Below are 24482 nucleotides of genomic sequence, written 5' to 3'. Positions count from 1 at the left end.
CTAAGTGGCAGAAGATACCATCTTCCAATGTCCAATCACCCATTCTAGACACAGAACTGATGCTCCTTATTATTTTATAGGGATGGTCCTTCCACATTATATTTAGTATCGCATTTATAATGTGTTACTAGTTGAACACTGCAGCTGTGCTGTTCAACATTCAAATGGCAGGAAGCATCATAAAGAGGAAATGACTAGATGAAAGTGTGTGGCAAAATAGCTGATTAGAATGAAGAAAGCTGCTGTCAGAAGTACAAGGAAACCGCTGCCACTTGTGAGTGGCAGCCTGGTGGGGAATGTGTGCAGATGGTCAGTCCTGAACAAGCTTCTTTCATTCCAAATGAACGGGGCTGAAAACTTTGCAGCCTGCAGGACATCACATTTGTCATCTCTGCTTTCATGGGAGAGAACAAAATTAGAAACCATGGCTGCCTGTCCATCCTTCCTGCGTTTATGTACTCTCCTGAATCATTATTTACTATAGATCTTAATTTTAAGATGCTTTTATTCCTAATTTTATTAGCAATGATTAATGCCTAAAAGAGAGCTGCGCTTCTCTGCGTGAGTGTAACAAACTTCAGTGTAACTAGAAACCCCTCAAGCTATGTAGGGTATAAAGGTCTCCTTTCTGAAGCAACAGCTTCCATCTTCAACATTATCTATGCACTGACATGTTGGAAATTTATCAGTATATTCCTCAGATGAAAAGCATTTTTCCATTAGGCAATACAAAAGTCCTGTGCTTCTATACATAAACTTTAATATGTTTATAGGAACGGCTGTAATAAAGCATTGAGACTGCAAGCCAAAGCACCTGCTGTAGCAAAACTTCAGTCTATAAAAATGTCAGTGGATTAAAGGCACTGCTTACTATACATTCATTAACAGAAAATTGCATAAGCAGCTTATATTAAAAATTCATGTCAGGAACTTTAATATAATTAGTTTTGCTTGTATAGGCTGCAATATAAACTATTCTAAAGGTCATAAAGGAAAAGAGAAATAGCATTTGTTTCTAACTGGTCGTTTCATGATGCAGACAAAGCTCTGGGATTATAGTTATCCATTAATAGACAATCAAATGAATTCACTTACCTTGAAGACAAGATTCCTGAGTGCTGCAAAACAGATACTTCTTAATCTTAGTTTTGGTAACTAAGGATTGGAAAGAACATAGCTTACATTGTGGCGCTTAGTTAGCACTTCATTAATTACTAATTAGATGGTACTAGATAAAGTTCTTCTAATGAGCTGTGAATCTAAAAACAGCCATTCACATATAAAGTTGTTAGTTAAAAATAGTTTGATATGAGATGTTCCAGAAGATAATTGCTAAAGCATATTGTTCCCTCCAGGAATTAATCATATAGTAGGATATATTCTAATATTTCTAAACATTCCAATGTAGTAGACCCCTCTCATGTATATTCCTACCCTTTTGATCTGTCAGTTTCTGGTGTCCTTGCTTTTTGTTGTAGGTAAATTAAGAGTCAGAACTGGATAATTGTAACATCACTGTAACTATCACCATTCTCCTATTCCCTTTAAACATTATATGCTCATTCTTTTTCCTAGCTTTTAATAAGTAGATGACATTCCTGCTTCAATCACAAGAAAATACAAGTTTCAATTGGTTCAGTTAAACATGAAAGTAATCATAAGAAGTACAGTAAGGGATAAAAACATCAGTCCTAGAGGAATCTGATTCTAATACACACTGGAGACCCAGCATTTAGAGTTTTCAGTACCTTCATTAGGTGCACTGAGATCTGCCCCTAAAAGTCCTGTGATTAATGTTAGAACACCTCCTCAGGAACCGAGGAGAAAATGAGAAAAACACCTCCTCTGCTTGTTTCTGAGCTCAAACAGAAATGAAAGGATGAGCTGGACTCACAACCACAGCATCCTGTACTGGTTGTTCTTCACATTTCTAAGATCACCACTTTTTAAACAGCAGCTTCTGAATTCACCCAAGCACATGTGTGTATTTCTAGATATACACACACACACATATCCACGCACATACACATGCTTTAAGAGGACTTCCTCTTCACGTCTGCAAAGCATTGTTTTCCCAAGGTCAGCAAAAGTTCTTCCACTTCTGTGCAGTGAGGAGGCTGCACACAGATAACTTGTTATTTCCTAACTGCTGTATCTAACAGCAGTTATATCGAACTGCTGTTATATATATAACATCTAACTTATAGATGTTTCCACAGGAAGAAAATACAATTCTTCCTGCGTTGCCTTCCTATTCCCCAGATGTACAAAAGTCAGGTTCCTTAGAGTCCTTAGAGGAGCTGTTTGTGATGGGAACAATGCTGGTAGCACCAGGGGAGGAGCTGAGGCAAAGAATACATCAGCAGCACAGAGGCTGAATAATAACATCCTTCTTTTTGTGCTTCCCTAGCATCCGTGCACATCACTGGAGACTGTATGTCATTAGAGATAGTGCTTGCAAACTGCTTAATAGAAAGCACATCCCTCCACAGTTTTCTTTTTTAATACTGTATTATATCTATCCAGACATTTTCCATAAAGTGCGGAGATGCTGGGACACCTATATGGTTTATACACAGAGTGTAAGTAGCACAAACACGATGATTTACAACAGGTTTCAAAGACCATCTGAAGGGAAAATATCCCAAATATGGACAACAGCAACTGTTAATTGAAACTAGTCATATTTCATCTATGTAAACAAAGTAATGATCACGTCTGCCACAAGCCTTCAAGAGATTTATCTTCCAGGCTCCCTAATATGGATACATCTGTCCCTTTCTTAAATCCTATGTTCTTGCCATCTGCTCCAGGATGCTTTTTTCAACCTCAAGCAGTGATTAAACAGCTATTCCGAGAAGAAATAAGTTTTTTGCTTTGTTTTGTTTTAAACTAAAATGTTGAATAATTAAAGTTAAAAAAGCAAAACCAACCGCAACATAAAACCATATCCCTCTTGGATGTCCATTGATTCTATTACATGAAGTGTTATTAGACAGACATTCAACTTAAAGTTTAATGTAATGTTTACCTCTGGCCATACAATAGGAGACATCACACCCACAGATTCTCTGTAGTTTCATTATAGAGAGTAATAAATCAGAAGCAGATTAAGTTAATGCCATTTAGCTAATAAGTCAAAAGATGATTAAGAGGTAACTTTACATGGACAAATAAAGAAGCGCCCCTCTTTAAAAGGCATGAAACTTCCTAGAGTTCTTTACTTTTACAGTAGAAAGTAGCAAGTTATGTTCCTGCATGCTTACCTCTCCATGTTCTGGATGGTAGAGGGAGGAAGAAAGAGATGTAGCTCTCTCTTTCTGCATGAGAAGAACCAAGAAGTGCAATTGGGTAGATTCTGTCCTGTCTTGTGAGCAAAACCACAGCCTGCCCGATCCTCATGTGGGTCATGTAAATTAAGGAAGCTCTTTATTTTGCATCCATCATTCACCGCAGTCACACAAGGATCAGTCACAATCTATCTTTTATTGCTCATTAGATGCCATGAAATCTTTGTAAGCTAATAGAGATCTGTCAACTATTTTGTTACTTGTTAAGATAATGGCGCAGGGCAATGATAATACTGCCATAAATACACTAAAAAAATTGAACTTGTCCTTTCACTTTAAGTTCCTCATTTAATTTGTTTTGGTTTTTTTTTTTAGATTGCTTCTTTTTCCTGTGTACAAGAAATCATGGATTTCACCTCATCATTCCCTTGAGCTTCACAAAAGGTAACTTGACTCCATATTTATGTCTCTTAGCCTTTGTTCTCTTGGCTGGTTTGCTGAGCTTCTGATATCTTCTGCCATTATAACTGTTACTGCTTACAAACTTGGGAAATTTATTGGGAAAATAAATAAGTTTGGTGTGTTGGTTTTTTGGTTTGTTTGTTTTTTTTGGCACTGTGAAACAGTGCAATGTCTTTTCAGAAATAAAAAGCAAAATCTAAGATATCCCTTCTTTAATCCAAAACTAATAATCCTTGTCTGAAAAGAGCATTATGTCTAGTAGCCTAAGTAGCTGAAGATCCATTAAAGGCCTTGTCATTTATGAGTGAAGAACATCTCAATGAAGGATGTGGATGGCTCACCCGTTCAGCTTTACATTTAATAAGTACCAGTGCTTCAGTTACTTCGTACAAATAGGACAGATTGTTTTATAGGCAGTATTTTCAGAATTACTTATATAAACATTCCAGGGAATGCATTTGGGATGAGCAAAAGGGCAAGACATCATGTTCTGTAGTCTTGTGCTGGTAGGTCTTATATGCTGGTAATCTCCTCAACAACATTTGATAATGCTGTAATATCTCTTTGAGAACATTATTGCATGTAGAGTGGCTTTTAAGGAGCTGAAGCTTGGTGTTGTAAAGGACACTGATGGAATGCTCTTATATGAAAATTAGAAAGCTGGGTTGTAATACAGTTTTAGATTCTCATTTGCAGGTGAAAAAAACCAAAAAGAAGTAGACAGAACATCTCAGACACTCCCTTGTTTTCCAGGTTCTCCCATTTTTCCTGTGCATCAGGCATTATCAATATAAATGAGTATAGTTACAGAGGCAGGACAGCCAGAGAATGCTGAAGGTTAGGACTTAGTAATTTAATATTACTTTAGTAATAGGACACTATTCAAGATCACTTGCATTAATAGAAAAAGATGAAATGACATTTAGTAAAAGACCCAAAAGTTTCAATATTCTTTGCCAGAGCTGTCTGAGAAACCTGAATTCTAGGTCTAAATTCTCTTTTAAGCCAAGCCATGAAACAATTTCCATACCAATATAAATACTATGGGGAACGTAGAGACATTTCAGAGTTTCACTTTAAACGAACAACAAAAGAAGAAGAATCATGCCACTGTCACTGCCCTACAACATCACTGCTGAGAATCACTTTAAAATATATTCTAAAGTAAATAAAAAGTCAGTCTCTATGGAGGCAAGGCTTGTTTCCTGAGAAAAATCATCTGACATGCAGCACTTGGACTGGAAGGTCTAATGTTTATAAATATGTCTCAGCTGGAGACAGCTGCTGAACTTTTGAAATTTCGAAGAGATTCTTCCTGTATACTCTGGAAAGGCTTCAAAGTACACTCAGCAAGCAAATTCAAGAAATACAATGGGTGTTTTTTAGCAAGTGTTCACCTCAACTACTGCTCTATGCCACATAATACTGGAAAAAAACCCACATGCCCGAGAATGAGAGGAGTATTATATCTCACAAAAACTGCACATCCATTTTAAATCAACCTTTGAGAGTTGCATGAGAAAATACTTTGACAACAATCATTCTAAAGCGATGATGAATTTGAGTATTTTGTTCTGTACTACAACTCATCACATTGTCTTTGCCAACACACGACCCGCATACTTCTCAGCATGTTACAAACAACTAACATTTGACAGATTTATTGTCTTCTTCTTTCCCTGGAGGAGAGCTGTAAATAAGCCAGCTTGTTTTGTTACCCTTTGTCTTTTAGATATAGCTACAGATGCTTTTTGTTTTCACCAGTGAAGATAAAGCGTAGTGAGAAATTAGCAAGTTTCACAATGGTCCTTAATTCTCACAGGAATTCTTTCTAAGGACTCACCCTGCCCTTCCCTCTCTCTGGCATAGATTAAATTTATATAAATACATACCTGTATCAACTGTGTCAGAAAGCTCCTTTATGGCTAATGAGCATGGTAAATTTTGTTTCCAGACTTGATGTTTCCACAGAAAAATACTGAACTTAGATCACTGAGTAACTTCAGCTCAGAATGAACACTTTTAATAACATAATATTTTAACGATGCAATATTTTGCAGTAAGGCAATGCAGAGGAAGTTTGATGTACTCCTCCCTACTCACTCTGTTCATGTTGCATCCATTTTTTTTAATAGCTGGCATTTCAGAGCTACTATTCATTCCACTGTTGCTTGCCGTATGTAATAGCTCCCATTCTCACTGCCTGATAACTTACAAGCTACAGTCCAAATATCCCTGTCAGAGACAAGGCTGCCAGAACCGAATGCAAGTTGTACTTGGGATTCACAAATAGTTATTATCCACATACAATTAATAATTCATGAACCTTGGACAGCTTTTGGAAACCAATTAGCCAATGGCAGTAAAATGAGCTGGGCAAAGGGAAGAGCTTTGGGGCTGTCCATGCAAGTCAAGACATCATGTTGAGCACAAAATGAGGTCACAGAGCACAGGCTCTGTACTTACTACACTTACTATATTTGTGAACATGCTTGTATAATGATAGAGGAATGAAGAGGAAGGAACAGGTTGCCCAAGGAGGCTGTGGATGCCCCATCCCTGCAGGCATTCAAGGCCAGGCTGGATGTGGCTCTGGGCAGCCTGGTGGAAAATACAGCAGTTTCTCATACCTGTACAGTAGTGACTTCTACATGCCGTCCAAGCAATATGAATTTGGGAAGTCTAAATCAAGAGCATCTCAGATGACTCCTCTGGAGATAAGAGAAACACAACACAATGCAGAATTTTAGGAGGGAGCTTTTAGAAGATGGACTTAAAGTCAAGCATGAGGTGGATCTTAATTATAGGCACAGTCCAATAAAATCTGAATACTGTAGAAGCACCATATAACTAAAAAATATATGAGGCGGGGAAAAAAAGCTAACAGAAAATACAAGAGTATTTTCAGTAGTAGATTCTTAGCTTAAATACTACTTTGAATTTTGGTTTTTGGCTTAATAAAATAATAAAATAAAAGTGGTTTGGAAAGAAGAATCTAAAGGAACTACAAGAACAACACAGAGAAAACTATAAAACAAGAGAAATTAAAACTAGTATATCAAGGTGCTTTGATCTACAGGTGAGAATGACACAACTGTCCTATCTGCATTATCACCATCCAGTGATGTACCACGTTACTGCAATGTGCCACTTCTTTGGCTCAGCAAACTCTGTGCTATAGGACAAATGGTTGAGCAAATGAAACAAACAGCTTAGCATATTTTTTTACTGATTAGACACATAAAGCATAGTATTAGTACACAGATAGTAACAACATGCTGACAAGGATAACAACTGCAAGAATTAGTGTCAGTGATGCTTCACAACATAAACTAATTGCTAACAGGATAAATTTCTCTCCTTTATATATTTTGCAAAGAGTTCCAGTACACTGCCTTCTGCTGTAGCATTAAATATAGGCTTCTGCTGGAGATAGAGAAGATCCTCAAGAATAACAGCCCTTGGTTCTGTTCCTTGTTTTTTATTACCAGTTATTTATAGCATATTATTAAAAAGTCAGACTGTACTGATTTTGTTTTGAGACAGGGAGAACAAATGTGCATATGTGAGATTTATGCCAGTGTGTATTTGGAAAACGAACCATAAGAAACAGTTACTCTGTTTCTCTCTTCTATTTCTGAATCCTGTTTGTGTTAAATGTTTTTGGTTTGGATTCACACAGGTGGGAAACACCTTTCGAGACCTTTCCGTTTCAATTTAATCTATTCCTTCTGACGGTTTCCTTCTATTCTATTAAGTAACTAGAGACAGGTATTTAAACTAATTGCTGCACAATGAACCATGAGAAAAGGCAGTAGTCAGATGGATGCTTATGAGGCAGGAGGTTCAAAGGAGACTGAAAGGATATTACCCAGTTTGCAGCTCTTATCTGTTGAAAGCAGCAGAACAGAGTTAGGGCAATTAGACTTACTAGCTGGTTTACTGACCTGTAAGAATAAAGGGAATAAAAATGCCAGTGTGTGATAAAGCAGACAATACTTGTAAAACACCATCAGGGCATGCATAACAGCTCACGAAACATTCCTAAGGAAAATAGAATTCTCCACTTCTGTTTTGTTAAGTAAAATATAAAGGGAGAGCGCTTCTGACAGCGATACAGAGTTAAGCTTTTCAGGAAAACACACAGGGCCAGACCTTGCCTCCTACATCTGCACATGTTTTCTGCTCTTCAGGCCCATGGAAACAGGCCAGGAAAATTAATTGGCAGAGGACTGTGTTATCTCTTCTGCATAGTTCCCATGTAGTGTCTCAGAGAAAGACCATGCAGCGAGGGAGCTGACAGGAAAAGCAGCCTGCTGGGGAAAACTGTCCTTGACTCCCACGGGTCCCAGAGGATATTCCAGATATCACTGGGACATCTCTTTCTTGCTGATCTGAGTTGATCTGAAGAACTCTGTCACTGAGATTTCCTTCTATAGCTGAAAAACAGGGGTTGATGTGGGTGTCAGGGTTTTTACATACAGTGTAAGTTCTGGGCAGAAGCATGAGTGCTGATGTAATGACAGCTTTCTTAAACTAAGAAGCAACAACAGGTCACTGCTTGCATACTAGGTCATTAGGCTTGCAGCTGCCTCAAAAATATTGTAGCAGAGGATCTGATCTTGGAAAAGGGAGCCAAGGACATTGTGAAGTGCTGGCTTGCTCCCACACAACACACTCCTACCTTTTGGTGCAGGAACTTCCAAGCTCTTGGTACTCAAGAAGGAAGGAGGATGTCTTTAGGAGATGCTCATCTCCCACTTTAATATATTATGAATGGAAAGCTATGATCCAACCTGCTGAATTACAGAAGAAATAACAGACTATTTTCTTTTCAGATCCCCCTTAAGTAATGCACATCATCTTGACCAGCGGAAAATCTCACAAAGCAGAAAAAACATTCTGGAGTTTATATTGATAAATTACTTAAAAGTGCCTCTCCATTTGGGGTCTGCAAAGCATGTAGAAGGGTCAGAGCCCTCCTATTCTCTAAGGGAATTCTGCATCACTTCCATTAAGTGTCATTGCAGTCCTCTCCCCTCCTCCATCATTTCCTGCTCCCTCCACTTTCTTTACCACTCCTGCAGCATGGCTCACTTAGAAACTGCACTGCTGTTAGCTCCCTCCCATACGGCTATGCACTAATCCCCCCTCCCACACATCCATGCAAAGAGGGGAGAATCTAGAGATGTACAAGAAATGCCTCACTGAGCAGCCGTATGCTATCTAGGTTACATCTGGTGAGCAAAAGGTGCAAAAGAATCATGCTAGGCAGCATTACTGCTTTCTTCCCTGTTCCTCACAACATCTGCAGTGCTCTCAAGTACCTGAATCTGCAAAGGAAGATTTCTGGAGGATACTGGGAGAGAGTTAATAATCTCCTTTCTTCTCCACTTAGAATCTTAAGGTATTTTTTCACAGTATTTTTAATTATTGCTTTTGCTTCTTTGCCTGTTCTGTTTGATCAAAAGAAGAGTCAAACTGGAATTTACTGAAACGTGAAGGGAGGTGGAAAATCGAATCACACAGCAACTTTCTGGAAAAAAAAAAAAAGAAAAAAAAAGCTTCTGTCCCTGTCTATTTACACTGAAGCTTATTTTCACATCCTAAGGAAACATGTCAAGAAACATGCCATTTGTCAGCAGCTTGTGGGAACAGGCTGTCAGCTCACTGCCTAGCAACTCACACTGCATTGGGATATCCTGGCACTACATACACTGTCATGTCTCATTGCTTAATGCTCACCTCGATGCCGTCTCACTTGCTAACAACACGTTACATCAGGTTCCTCACTTGGGAGATACTGAGCTGTGTTGGCTGGCCCAGTGAGTGCAGCTAATGACACCAATAGGAAAAGCAATATAATGGCTTGTCTAAGCAGCAGATTTACTACGCCACCAAAGTCACAATGTATTGACACAGGATTTTACATTAAGCAGAAACTCAGCATTGGTGCAGCACGAACACCAGGCTCCTTGAAATGTCAGAAAGCAACTTAAAACATATTGCTCACAACCAGTTGGTGATTTTCTGTGAAATAAAACTATAACCTTTCAACTAGAAAAACAACAACAACAACCAAACATACGAATTTTGCTTTACCCATGCAACAGTAGCTTGGTATGTGTGACTTGGGGATTAAATGAGGTGAATAGCATTTAGACTTTAACTCCTAGGTAGAAAATCAGAGGTTTAAGCCTCCAGCAAGACACACAGGGGATCTGGGCCCTCAGCTGACTGCCATGTGCTACTGATTGTCATCTTGTAGGTGATGGATTCCCCCTCCCAGGGCAGTCTGTCCTCCAAAGCTCCTGTTGTTATTTAGAGGAATAGGAGGGACAAAACTGAGGAGCACAATCCTGTATTATTGAAAAACCTTTTAGAAAGCATAAAAACCCCTTGACTTTGATTCTATGACTTACACTCAGTAAAAAACAGCCAGATCTCAGAGGTCACAAGAATGCTGATTTTGCAGGTGAAGGTCTTTGAAAAACTCCCCGTGCTGTTTGTAACACAGCTGTGTTAGGGCCTTGGATTCCCACAAGCATTTCAGTGAGAACTTCTTTCTCCACAAACCACTAATGCTTTTTTTACGTAGGTCAAGGGTTTTGAACCACAGTTTTTAATATAATATTGAAGAGATGACACAAGTCATGACAAAAGCACACCAAGTAAAATAGAGGTCTTCTCTCACTGCCGCTTTTGTAAGATCAACTAAGAAATACACTCCAAGCTTGTGGATTTTATGTGCATATACACTGTGGAATTGTCTCAGCTCATGTACCTTTGAAATTGCCTGAACACTAACATACAAATGCAGAGAACCTTTCAAAAATGCACATCTTAATGCAGTCAGTGTAGCCAGGGACATTACTGCATCTGAAAAATGGAAAACAGAATCTCCAGTTCAATGAGACTGACGGAATAAAGCAAAACAGAGTTAAAACCGATACATGGTTACAGAGGTAAAGCAGTCACACAAGGTGAGTCTGTTCATAGCAGAGCCTAGCAGTCACTGAAGCCAACCTGCTGATCACCTCTGTCACAAATAGAGCCCTTTTGCTGTTTACAGCACAACTGGCTCCACACACACAGTGGCCAGCTGAGCAGAGCAGGCAAACTGGTTTAGTTAATGCCCACAAAGCTCCATGCAGAACTGCTCAGCTGTGAGCAGTACTCACTAAATATTTGTCATCGCTAAAAAATTAAAGCTCCTCCCAAAGAGCACATGAAAGCATTCTCAGCCAGTCTCATTTATGCTTCTGTTACTTTGTGTGTCTGGAGCAGTGTCATTATTCATCACGGCATCAAGTATCCCTGACTGAGTGACAAATCCCATGCATCAGAGGCAGAAGATTCTCTGAAATAAATGTTTCTGTTGTGCCTAACATACTACAATAGACATGGAAATCCAGATAATTCTTTAGAAGCCCCAAATCCACAGAATCCTAACTGGAATGCATCATAGTGCTTTTGGAATTACCCAAATCATAGAATCACAGAATGGGTTGGGTTGGAAGGGACCTTACAGATCATCTAATTCCAACTCACCTGCTATAATCGGGGACACCTCCCTCCAGAACAAGTTGCATATACATACATACATATATATATGTATGTATACATACACACTTCTTTTTTTTTTCTTCCATAAGCTCCATTTAATATAATTATCTGACTATCTGTCTTTTTTAATGCAGTACACCTAGACAAAGTCTAATGTTAATCACTGCATTTTTCACTACATTCTATGTACATTCATATGAATAGCACTTGCATGGTATGTGCTGTGGCACTCCTGGCAGACACGTGTAGATACACACACATGACCACTTGCAGTACACTCTGTAGGCTGTCACCAACATGTAATTTTTTTATCAGCATTATTTTCAAGTAGGGATGGAGTGATACAAATAAGGGAGGTCGACATTCTTGAAGGATTATGCAGGAAAATATATAATCATTTGCCAGATAATAAATGCAGAGAGTACTTGGACTTCAAGCAGAACTATGTCACAGATCATTCATCATCATTTTGCTGACCCAGTTAATTTTCCAGCTCCATAAAAGCTAGTTGGTTTTGAGCTGGTTTGTTGAACAGGCCAATCCAAATTGATGTGTCTCAGATTTGACCCAGCATTTTCACAGGTAGCTCATCATGCCATCTCTTCAGTCTCCCCTCCTCCTTGCTCAGACAAGCAGGGCATTGAGGAGGATTTTCTGCCTGGGAGCACCTGGTCATGGCAGCGACTTGCTGCTAAGCAGGATGAGAGCACAGCATTGGTCAGGCACTGGCACAGCTGCCCAGGGAGGCAGTGGAGTCCCTGTCCCTGGAGGTGTTCAAGAACCATGGCTCTCTTGACACCTGGAAAATCCTTTTACACCCACACAGCTTTAGCACTGCTTGGTGATGTCCTGCAAGACTAGGTCTCTAGGCTGGGCTTTTTCTGCTGAGCTCGTGTTTCCACATCACACCTTTCCACGTGGCTTGGCTAGAAATGGAAAATGTGTACGCATGTTGACAAAGAATCAAGGCTGGAATATCTGCTATGCTCTGGAAAGCAATGTGACTACTTACAAGCGGCACAGGAATGACAGAACCAGCCTGTGATGCAATGGTGTGCCAATGGGTAAGATCAGACAAAGCTTTATTCCTGAGCACAAGCTAATGTGCAAACACCAAGCTTTGGAGGCAAGTCTGGGCTTAAATGCATGTCCAGACCTGTGCTTAGCAGAGTGCAAGCCCAGCTACATGATTTCAGCAGCATCAGGACGTGGCCATTAAAACTGAAAAAAACAAAGAAAAAAAAAACCAACCCAGCAACAACAGCAACAATATTAACCCTGTAAAAACAGCTGACAACTGCTGGCTTCTTATTCTAGCGTTACCTAAAAGAAAAGAGAAAAATGTGTCTTTGACTCCCTCTTTTGAGAAGCTATAAAATTTTCCAAGAACTCCCTAAAATATCAGGAAAGAGGAATGCAAGAGCCTGAAGGTATGCAGAAAAGACCTGTACTCCTGGCTGTTATACGGAGCAAGATCACATTTGAAGTCTTTGTGACCTTGCCTACCCCAATTCTTATTATTGCTAATAGCTCAAATTTAGAAGGAATTTCCCACATCTTTTTCTTCCTTATATTGGTTATCGTGCTTCATCTAGCCCAGCTTTCAGAGATAGCTGACTTACAGAGATTTCCCAGGATCCATTCAGTTGTTATTCAGACAATTGGGACTACACCGTGTTTCACTCAGTAAGAAGAGAACAGAGTGGATTTTACACTATGTGGGTCACTCCCATGAGTTTCCCAGTTTGGATTAACCCAGATTTCAATGATTGCTTGCTTATTACAGAGAAAAGTAAGTGCAATTTATGGATAACAGTAACAAAAGTGGTGCTCTGTTTTCCCCTCTATTTTAAAATCTGAATAATAGCTTGAAAAAAAATCAGGTTCAGATCTGTAAAGATGGAAAAAAAAACCCAAATCACCCCTGAGAATAATCTTGAAGTGGTCTTCCCTGGAGCTCAGACCACAGCAGGTGGTGGGTCTGACAGCTTCTAACAATGGCTAATCTCTAACTAGTAGAAGTACAAGGTTTTCTTAGATGCACAAACCTTTTCATAAAAAATAAACTATAAGTGCTTTAAACAAAAATTAGATAAACTAAACAATGAAGAAGGGAATACAGAATCATAACACAGCAAGATTAGGCCTTCAGATGATCTTAAAGCTGTATAGTAATACAAGGGTTTTAACCTACTGTATCCTATTAGTCCCTTTTTAACTCTGCTGTGCAAGCGCAATTGCAAATAGCCTCAGAAGATGTGCAGAGATTCAAGGAACAAACTGGATTTTTGATTTGTAAAGAGGGATTTTTGTTCGGCCAGCTCTGTACTTGTTATGCACTCTATTCCAGACTCCTTGCTTACAGGAGGTAAATGTAATTTCATATAAAAGCTGCATAACCTAAAATACATCTGTGTTTGTACAGAGAAATTATGTGTTCAAACAATGAGACGTGCTGGACTTCTTACATGTTAAAACACTTGAACAGGGCGCACTTGTTCATCCAATATGTGACAGTGGCAGAAGTCACCTCCCCCTATATGGTCTCACTGCTGGCTGCATGCCCTCTGTGTGCAAAACAGGAGCCTGACAACCAGAGAAATAGCCCAGGAGAGGTGAGAGAGGAATTGGATGAGATGAGTTATCTAGAAGAGATGATGCTTTGAGATGGATAACGCCTCAGTACAATTTTCTTATTTACTGTGCATTTCTTAATATCTCTATTTTAAAAGCATAATTTATGCTCCTTGTACGCTAATATCTTATTCATATTCACCCTTTCACCTTTCTTATCACAAATTCAAGTCGCTAGGGATGTTTGAAGTATCACATATCCTGAAAGACAGCAAGTATGGACAAGAACTAGGAGAACTACAGTGGTTCTAGTTAAAAACATATACGTGAAGGCAAGGATAACTAAAGAGAGAGAATAGTTTTATTTGCTGTAGATGTAAAAACAAAATCCTAACACAAGGAAAGGGATCAGTACAAGGGGCTCAGTGTAACGCCTGCCAAAAACAAGCAATTTGCAGTAATGTATTGCACTCACTACAAATTGGAAAGGAATTTAAGACCAAAAATAGAGGCAGTTTCCCAGCTGTATGTTCATGCATTTATTTCTTGGTAAATAACATTTTTGTCGAGCATTTGAAAATGTTTACCAAGTGGAAGAGCAAAAAAATTACTTTTTAACCATGTAAATAAATGAACAAGAATGAACTGAAATGTAACTACTGAAATAGAACACAGAGCATTGTATCAAGGAGATAAATAAAGGATAAATAAAGGGTCAAATATTACAGGGATGCCTACTTTAAGAAGAACAACTAACGCTCTTTCAAGTGTGAGCATGCAGCAACCACACTGCTACGAGCAGAAGCACCTTCACTGGATTTGTAATAGCAGAACAAAAAAGTCCCATATGTGTTCAGGTTAAACAGCACTCCCCAGATAGAAATGGTCAAACTGGTCTACAAACCCGCCTACAAAAGAGGATGCAGAAGATAATCCCAAGGAATTTGATTAAGTGCTTAAGAGCCTACAGTGCGTTCAGGAGGTAATACGTTACATTAATACAGGTATCAGAGTGTTTATGTATTATGTAAACACTGTCAGCACAGAATATTAACCTAAACGAGTTGATTGAATGCTAAAATGAGATGCTATTGAGATGATCTTGATATTCACTGGATAAATTCACTGTCTGATTTATGTAATAAAACATTCACAGTTGCACTATAACAAAGCCATCCAGTTCTGACTGATTCTGAGGGCAACTGAGAAGACTTGTATTGGTTGTAGAGTCATTCTGGAACACGCTTGTTGACTGAAACCTATAAAATCTGTATCCATAATTCATCTTCTATCAAAATTACATACAGTAGAACTGAAAAAAAATGTTATGGTTTAGAAAAGAAAGCCCAAAGAGCTCCATCAATGCAAACACACAAGTGTTGGGAACCATCTTGCAGGATTCCATGCTGCCCAGCAGCTACCTAAAAATGAGGTTTCTATAATGTAGAACACTTCCTACTGTCCAGTAAAAACATCACTAGGCTGCAAATGCATCTATCAGCTGTATAGCACAGGAGCTTCTGATGACTTATGCTTCCCCATAGTAAAATCCAAAAGCTGCAGGAAAACATGTTCTTAGAAACATGACTCAGTACTATCCTATCTTTCCAGGACATGAAGCAATATGACAAACTCAAGCACGAAATATAAAATGGCCAAAACGTATCAGAGCATGGGAAAATAACACCTGATGAAGTTGTGGATTGCATTGTTCCAGGTGAGAGGGTGGTGGTAAACAAACAAACAAACACAAAATGACCTTCCATGATTGTCCTTCTACCCCAAGAAAGGTGTCTCCTTCACTCTAAGGGAAAGACAGAATAATAGGAGTTGGCCTACCTGCTTAACATGGTCGTTCTGCACACTCCACTTGCATTTGAGATCTAACTAGTTACAGCCATTGTGCCATTCCCCTTTTATTCAAAGAATGAAATCTTACTACACCAGTAACCACTCCCAGCACCAGAATTGTTTGGCTAATTATTCACCCAGTGTACATACAAACTTCACGTTGCTGGGATGCTTTGGGATGAAAAATGTGACTTGTCAACCCTTCATCTCCATAAAACTGATCCAGATGATCAGAGCATGACTCTTCTGTGTCCTGTGGGGAGCTCCCAGACTGCTTTTGCAGAGAGACGTGCTGCTCTTGTAGAGATGAATGCAGAGTGAGGAAATTGTGCAGCTTCTATTTTGGTAATAAGTGGTTTGGTAATGTGAGGTTTGATGGCATATTTTTTCACACCAGAGCAGCCCCGCTGGGAACAAAGCTTGAAAGGAACAGTAGTGCAAGTCCTCAGAAAGAAAAACTCAGGAAAATAAATATCACATTAGGCAATTAATTTGCTTCTATATATGTATTCTACTGCTACATGCTAAATAGAAATTGAGCTGCTTAAGAACATAGGTATTCAATTTTAAAAGCAGTCTTTCTTCGGTTGGAGTTATAATGGCATTTTATAAATAGAACTTCTGTTTTTTCTTAATGTTGTTCCCATTGAGAAGTGCTAAATGTATGCACCCCACATTGCAACTCATCAACTTGGCCTCCAGTTTTAAACTGTATTCTTAAATATGAACAACAATAATGCTCCACTGAAAGCAGTTTTAAAGACCTATGGTCCACACTGTCTGCCTACAGGAAGATGGGGAAATTAAAACCTGGAAGAGAGAAATATTTCTGTAATAAAAGCTTCAGCAGAGCAGACAATAAATGGAGTGCAGCATTTCAACCCTTTAAAGCTGTATCGTGTCGCAATCTATTCAGCTGTATATCAGCACAAACTTTATGTACAACAAACATGTCCTTTGTGTGTCACAGAGTATGAATGTGCATGTGAGAGTCTCACATAGTTCTGTACCAAAAGCATAGAAAAAATAAACTCTGAAAAACAATGCTATAGAATGCTTGCTCTGGAAAATTACTATCAGAGACAAAACAAATCCACTGCCCTGTGGTATTACAGTATCCCTCGGGCAAATGGGGAGAGATAACCCTTCATGCAGCCGACTACCAACACTGGTACACAGAGCAACAGCCACTTCAGCAGAGTGTGGAAAGCATCAGTGATCTGCCAGGCCTCGAGCAGTCATGTGTAATAAAGCTCATCTGTTATGGGTACCTACCTGTGTTACATATCTAGGCACAGACAGTATTTTCTTATTGCTAAAAATACATCCTTCCCTTCTCCAAAATGACAGAAGTATAACTTAGCCTGACCTATTTTTTGTCCTTATTCATTCTGTGGAAATCTTGTAAAATTGACACCTAATTTCCAGGTGCTGTTGCTTAGCTTCCTACATTATTAATAGGAACGTAATAATTATCCCTTTTCATCATTACACGGGACAGCCAATAGATGCAAAGAATGCAATCACATCACCACCCTCATATCTGAGCATGTTTACAGTATCAGAAGATCGCTCTGCTATTGTCAATTAATATGCTGTATTACAAAGGTGCATTTTATGTCATGAACTAATGATGTATTATACTGGCCTAACATAACTGTGTCAGCAGAGATCCAGGGTAGAGCACAAAATTTGGTACATATTTGGAAAATATAGGACAAAATCTTGGATGCCTGTCATGGTAGCCACCATAGGTCTTTTCTCAAGTGACACGTGATAGAACATGAGGAAAAGGCCTCAAGTTGTGCCAGGGGAGGTTCAGATTGGGTACTGGAAGAATTTCTTCATGGAGAGGGAAGCCAAGCATTGGAACAGGCTGCCCTGTCAGTGGGAGGCCCAGACACTGGCGGCATTCAGGAGATGCATGGACATGACACTAAGGGCATATGGCTTAGTGGTGGGACACAGTATATTAGACTGATGGCTAGACTCAGCGATCTGTCAGATCTTTTGCAACCCAGGTGGTTGTATGATTTGGTTAGTACATTCAAGAGCAGCGTCAGGTGAAGCCAGAAGGCTTTAATGCATAGGGTGCACTCTGTGTAATGATCCTGATGTGGGTTTAGAAAGAAGAAACGAGATGTGCAGAGAAGAAGTGAGACTGATTCTGGGGAGTGTGAGGGAACTACTGAGGAATGGAAAAACTTAACACATCTTCTAAATGTTCAGAACTATTTCTTAAGTGAAAACAAGGGATATTTCCATGTCACAGCATCTTCACAGCTATACTTGTAGCAGCAAAGCTGCGTCAGCAGGGTTTCCTATTAGTAACACAACCAACACAAACAGCTTTTCTGCTAACTTAACTGTCCTGTCTCCCAAGTCCAATGCCAGACATCCTCATCTAGCCCTTCTGGCTGAGTGGGCTGAAGAAGTTCTGACTCACAGTTGTCCATCAGCATCTGCCAGCTGTGAATTACACAGCTGGGCACACAAAGCAAATCCTGTGAGCGTTCGCATTTGTTTTGAACAAAGCTGCTAACCACTTTCATCAGCACTTTATATCACTCCACTGGACCTTACCTCAAATGTGCTAGGGCACAGGATCTTCTGCCTGCAAATAAAGAGGGCTGCACACCCATAACAAAAGCTTTAATAAGCCACAAGTGAACACTAAAGTCACAACTACAGGCAACATGAATGTCTTGGCATGGCCTGATCAATATCATTCAAGGTAACAAAAGCACCTGCTGGTCAATAGTGGTGCATCTACACTTGTAACTCTTTCTGACATAGTTTTCAGCAGACCTTTCTAGTACCAAAGCTTGAGGTCATAGCCCCTGCTGGATTTAGCTTTATCTGCTGGAGATGCTTTTGCTCCAGAGCTGTGAGGTACAGAAAAATAAATGTTCAGCAACCGTAACTAAATTCAACAGACTGTTAAATGGAGCTCCTCACTACCAGAATACACATCTCATGAAGCTCAGCTCACTGATTTTATAAGGTGCTCATCCAGGGGGTAAGACACAACCCACCTGCTGCCTTTGCTCTGCATCAGCCACCCTCTGGGAGAGAAACGATGAAGACAAGTCAGGGCAGAAACCTCCTAAATTACCATTACACACGTGGCCAACCTTCAAGAGACCAGGCTCTAGATTGAGCCAGCTGTGGGAAAATCAGGCATTTAGCAAAACACTAAGAAGATAAACCAGGATGAAACATGGGGAGTCTGCTTGCAGGTGGAAAACAGGGAACTGGAGCCCAGCTTAGAGAGATGGGACAAAGAGCAACTAACGAGTACCAAGCAATCTGGACAACTGCTTTCGCCCTCCTGCTGCCCTGCCCATCTGCTTGGAATTTGTTTTCAAAATAAGCTCTATTTTCCTGATTCCCATCCTGATCTAAACTCGCATATTGTGGATCTGGTGCTGTCACTCAAAATCATTAACAACTGAAACGCTGAACTGAGAAACAAAGAAAACTTATTTAACACACGCTGATGAATTTCCTTTAACTCATTCAAGTCTGAGTCTTCTGGCTGGTTTATCACAGACATTTAAAGACAACAACGATTTTATATGACAAACTGTTACAAATTCATCACAAGTCCTGTCCGTGTCTGACATTTAATTCCAAACAACCACATAGTGTTGGAGAACCCCCACCTCCCCCCCTCAACTCCCATCAAATTCATTTACTGACCTCTCCTTCCAGAAGAATGAGGTCACCGGTATAATGAGCTCTCCACATCGATCTGTAAACAGCCCGATTCACATTTTTTTTTTCTCTACGAAAGAGGAGGAAGTTATGAAAGGAGCAGCTTGAACAAAAAGGGCTTCAGCTCCACCCAGTGGTAACAAGAAGCTTTTCACGCCATTCCCCTTCCACCCAGAGCCTGGCAGGTGCCCTTGAGCGTGTGTCACTGGTGCAGCGTGAGCTGTTATAGGGCTGAACAGAGATGTTGCCTTAGCAGCCTGTGCCTCCAAAAGATGAGGGTTAATCGCTACTCTGCGTCAGCCATCACTATTCCTTTTTGGTATTTGCAAAGACTAAACATTTCACTAGCTGCCTTCAAAATAATGTACCCAGAGAAGCTGTGGATGCTCCATCCCTGCAGGCATTCAAGGCCAGTCTGGATGCGGCTCTGGGCAGCTTGATCTGGTGGCTGGCAACCCTGCACATAGCAGGGGGTTGAAACTGGGTGATCTTTGTGTTCCTTTTCGACCCAGGCCAGTCTATGATTCCATGACCCCACCTGGATCTCATCTCAGCAGTGATGTGGGGAATGGCGGTGGTGGGAAACTTTTCTATCTCCCACACCTGCGTCTTAGCCAGTTTTGTTGTTGTTGTTTCCCTAATGAAGCACCAATTTCTGACATAACTCTTGGAACTACTTTTAGAACTGGGGATACCTTTAAGGAAAGTGTGAATTTTCAAGGACAGAATGGCTCTCTAAATTAACCTTACACTTTGAATGACAGGGGAAATTAGAGCCAGTTCCTGCTCTTTTAGTTGACCAATAGTTAAGTAGTTCACAACACCTGACCAAATTAACATTCAAAGACAGATCAGCAATTCTCAGGTGCCACAGCATGAACTTATCACAGGTGAAGGCCTTGCAGATACCCTCCCAGAAAACTCAGCCTCACCTTCAGCCGGATGCCTTTTGCTATTTGAGTGGCACTGAAACATCAATTTGTGACTCCTGGGAGCAAGTTCTGGATTATAAGGACTACTCACAGACATAACATTTTGGGAACTCTTATTCTCATTCCTCCTCTTGCCCTTCCTTCATGCCCCAGGCTCTCTCTATTAACCTTTTGAATGACGTGTCTCATATTTACCTCTTTATTATTTCTATATTGTTACAGTGGTCATAATCACATTTCAAAGCATAGAATTTGTCCATGGGTTTTGAGATCCTGAATAGACACAGTGCTTCTTTTTCAGCTAGATAGTTCAGAACGTGTGTGAAATCTGAAATACATTTTAAACAAATGTGTGCTGCATGTAAGCAAAACTGTCCTTCTTTCATGCCTGACATTTCCAAACCTATTCACCTCATCCATCCTCCTTTCTCTTTATCTCTCCCCCACATACAGCTGCCTATATTTATTTTCATTTTAATAGTATTTACCACCACAAAAGTGATATGATATCTTTAGCTATCAAACTACATCATTTTCAGTAATTAAGGTTTGAAAATGATACACAAATAACATTAAAAAACCCACAAAAACAGCCATCCTTTCTTCTCCTACGCACAATCTAATTTATAAAACCAGTATTTCACACATCTTTATGGCAGCTATTTCATTTTTCAGTTCATCAGTGACAGATAAAACAGATAAAGCTACTTTTATACATGTAGAATGACAATCAGCACATTAAGTAAGGCATTATTGTGGTTTTACTTACAGGAGAAAGAGAAGCAGCCAATTCATGCAGGCTCTACTGCCCAGATAATATCAGTCTGTCAAGGGGCAGAACATGGAGGAAAGGGGGTGCTGTGCAAGACAGGCAAAATGAGGCTTCCTGAAGGAACCTGGCAGAGAACGTTGTGCTCTGGCTGTAGTCACAGAGCCCCCATCCCCACATTGCTTCTGCCACCAGCAACACTGCAGGGAAGAGGCAGGATTGCCTTGCTTTGAATTCAGCAGGCATCTCACCAAAACACCTCAAAAATGTGACGCCTTGCTAGCACATGTCTGTGATGCCAAGGGAGTAGTCTGAGAACCCTGTGCTTTGAAATAACACTCAGTCCTGAAAGAAATCTGTCTTGCTGCCTATGCAGCCTGAGTTTTCAGCTCTTACACTTGGAATCTGAGGCCCTGCTGAGCAACGCTGTACTGCCAAGAGCGTTTTCCACCCTTGTGCATTCAGGACACACTGCTAGACAAGCATCTTTCATTTCTCACAGCTAACATTCACATATGCATGAAGTCAAGACAGTCAGCTTAAATGTACTAGAAGTACCTTTCCTGGGTGACTCAGTCCCCAGTGATTCCCTGCACCAGGCCAAGCAGCAAATAGAATATGGCCCAGGGGAGCTGAACGTGTTCCGTGTCACCCATCCTTCCCTGTTCTGCAAAACTTAGAGACACAGGATCTTTTGAAACAGCCCTAACCTTTCTCTGCATATGTAATGAATTGCCCATCAATTCTGAAAGAAAACTTGAGAGCATTTTCTGCATGTTAATCAAATGTCCAGAGCTTACTGTGAGCAAAGCCAGCAGCAGCTCTGACAGTGTGACCCCGTTCTCTCTCAATCTCTGCCCATCTGCATTCTTTTTGAGAAGTGTTATTGGTGGCACAGAACTGTCTTATCAACTACCTGCCCTTATAAAAAGTCCCTCCCCAGCTTTCCTGAAGGCCCTTTCAGGTACTAGAAGGCCACTATAAGGTCTCCTTGGAGCATTCTATTCTCCAGGCTGAAGAGCCCCAGCTCTCTCAGCTTATCCCCATAAGAGAAGGTGCTCCAGCCCTCTGAGCATCTTCGTGGCCCTCCTCTGGACCTGCTCCAACAGCTCCATGTCTTTCTTGTATTGGGGGATCTTGGTCAAATCCAGCCTGATGACACAGCTCCAAATACTCCTGTAATACTCGGATTTTTATTTTTATTCAGGGAGAAAAAGAAATTCATAGGTTGCCACCTTCCAACAATGACCAAAACCACAGTTCATATTTCACTTAAGTTCTACCAGGTCGATTAAGCCCTGGATAAAACAGGCATCAAGTTGTCAACCATATTACTATTAGGCTGCAACAAACAAGCAAGAAAGAAAAGCAGGCTGTTACCAAAGTCAGCAGCAAAGCTCAGGTGCAGAAATGCTTTTGAGATATTTTCATGAAACATTAACCTTCAAACATAATTACTACAGTGCACTGAAATTACACTTGAAGGCTGCACTGCTGGGGAGCATTGCGGTAAAACTGGCCTGCAGGGCAAGAACGTGGCAGGTAAATAAAAGTAGTGTCTGTGCAGAGATAATGGGATACAGGTCAAAGCATTAAACGTGTAGCTTTAGGGGATGGAGGTGCTGTTACCAACAGGAGATTTTCCCCCTTTCCACATACCAGCAGAGATGATGGTGACTTGTTTGACAATGCATGAACAGTAATCTTTGAAGATAGCCAATACCAAATCATAAGCTGAGCATAAAACTGACACAGTCCCCACTAAGATCTTGTAAATTTGGTACCATTTTATTACCTGAAAAAGTTATTAAGCCAGATTTACGCTGGGAAGTTGAACATTTACATTTTGCCTTGGGTAGAAGGAACAAACGTCTCAGTCTTTTCAAGATTTATGCCCTATTCTGCAGATTCATGAATTAAGAGCAAATGAAAGGTAATTATTTAAAATCTTCCGTTGTTATAGGCTTTCTGTATCCTGCCTGAATTATCTGTAAAATACAGAGGCTGAGACTGTGCACTCTAAAAATATAGGACGGGAAGAAGACAGGACAATGGCAGTTGTTCCCTGATCACTGCATTACTCAGTGTGATACCCATCACAATCAGAGCAGCACTTCTGGAAATAAGCCTCAGACCAGGCCACGGCTTCTATCACAGAAGGACATCAGGTTGTGGCTGCGATGCTGGGAATACGGCTGCGGCACAGAGCCAATGAAGGAGTCAGGAAATACTGACTTGCTGTGCAGCATTGGGCAGGTCATGTTGCCTCCTTGACTCAGTTTCTTCCACTGTAAAACAGAAGCAACGAAGCTTGTTAAAGCTCCTACCAACTTACCAGTGAGTACTTTAGAAATGGGAAGATTACATAAACAGACAGAAATGCTTTTTATTGTTTTAGACAGAACGTTACAGCTTTCTCTAAATTTCTATTGAATTAAATGTAACTGGGACTTCAGCTCATTATGGGTGAAGCTCTGTGCCAGACTGCAAGGACCCTTTGGATTTATCCACATCATCTCAGAAATCTTCATGCTCTGATGACTATGATCATTTTGTGCTTTAATGCTTCAGTCAGAGCTCAGCTCCGGAGACTTGATAGCACTATTGTCATTGGCATTCACCTCTGCAGGGGGCTCTTCTGACTCCAGAGGTGTGTGCATCAGGAAAGAGGCTGGTAGGAAAGGCTGGGAATCAGCAAAGTGCACATCTTACCTAAATTCTCACCTCTGCAGTTTGCAGTGTGCATTAATGAGCAAGTTTTGCTCCTGCACTCATTTTCTGTTCCTGGCAAAGTGGGTGCATCAGGAGAGAGAGAGTGAATATAGCAAAGTCCTACATGGAAGGTATTACATTGTAGCTCAGCATAATGGTAAGCCCCAACAAAGTCTCTGCTGGGAACATACTTTTGGAATCTTCAGATGCCGATAAACTTAATCCAGGATTGTTTTTGACATGCTTGCCCAGTACACACTTTGGATTGAGCTGAAGAAATCAATGGCTCCAGAATGGTTTGCATGGTTGCAAACAGAATGACATTGATTGCAAAGCCCATCGTTTGTCCAGCTGATAGGCCAAGGTGGATTCCATCATGCATTTCTATGCAGTGAATTGCAACATGCAAGCCCAATTAGATACTTCTTTCCGTATCTACTTTTAATGGTTTCCTTCCTTTTTCCCACTTGAACCATTGTTCTTTTCAACACAGACTTTAAAGTCACTCAGTTAACTTTGCAAGATTTTCTGGGCCTCATGTGTTTGAAGATGGCTCCCAAATTAGCACGTACGCTGTTTGTACTGAGGTCAAAAAAAAAAACATCAAAC

The 24482-nt window shown here is 40.3% G+C and overlaps 1 protein-coding gene across 2 annotated transcripts in view; it reads right to left on the bottom strand.

The window, feature by feature from the left end:
- The window catches only part of RALGPS2 (Ral GEF with PH domain and SH3 binding motif 2), a 117308-nt gene extending 97844 nt beyond the window's left edge, over window positions 1-19464 (bottom strand). The window contains exons 1-2 of one of the 2 annotated variants that reach the window (XM_015869610.2): window positions 3267-3313; window positions 1096-1155 (exon numbers count right to left, since the gene is read on the bottom strand). The gene's annotated coding sequence lies outside the window, so the exon portion shown is untranslated. Of the gene's footprint in view, window positions 1-1095; window positions 1156-3266; window positions 3314-19445 lie in introns of those variants that run through there. The other variant, XM_032446267.1, reaches the window with a different exon arrangement.
- Between the last annotated feature and the right edge of the window lie 5018 nt (window positions 19465-24482).

This window comes from Coturnix japonica, chromosome 8 (genome assembly GCF_001577835.2).
Source record: "Coturnix japonica isolate 7356 chromosome 8, Coturnix japonica 2.1, whole genome shotgun sequence".
NCBI lineage: Eukaryota > Metazoa > Chordata > Aves > Galliformes > Phasianidae > Coturnix > Coturnix japonica.
This window is presented reverse-complemented; position numbering and strand designations above follow the sequence as displayed.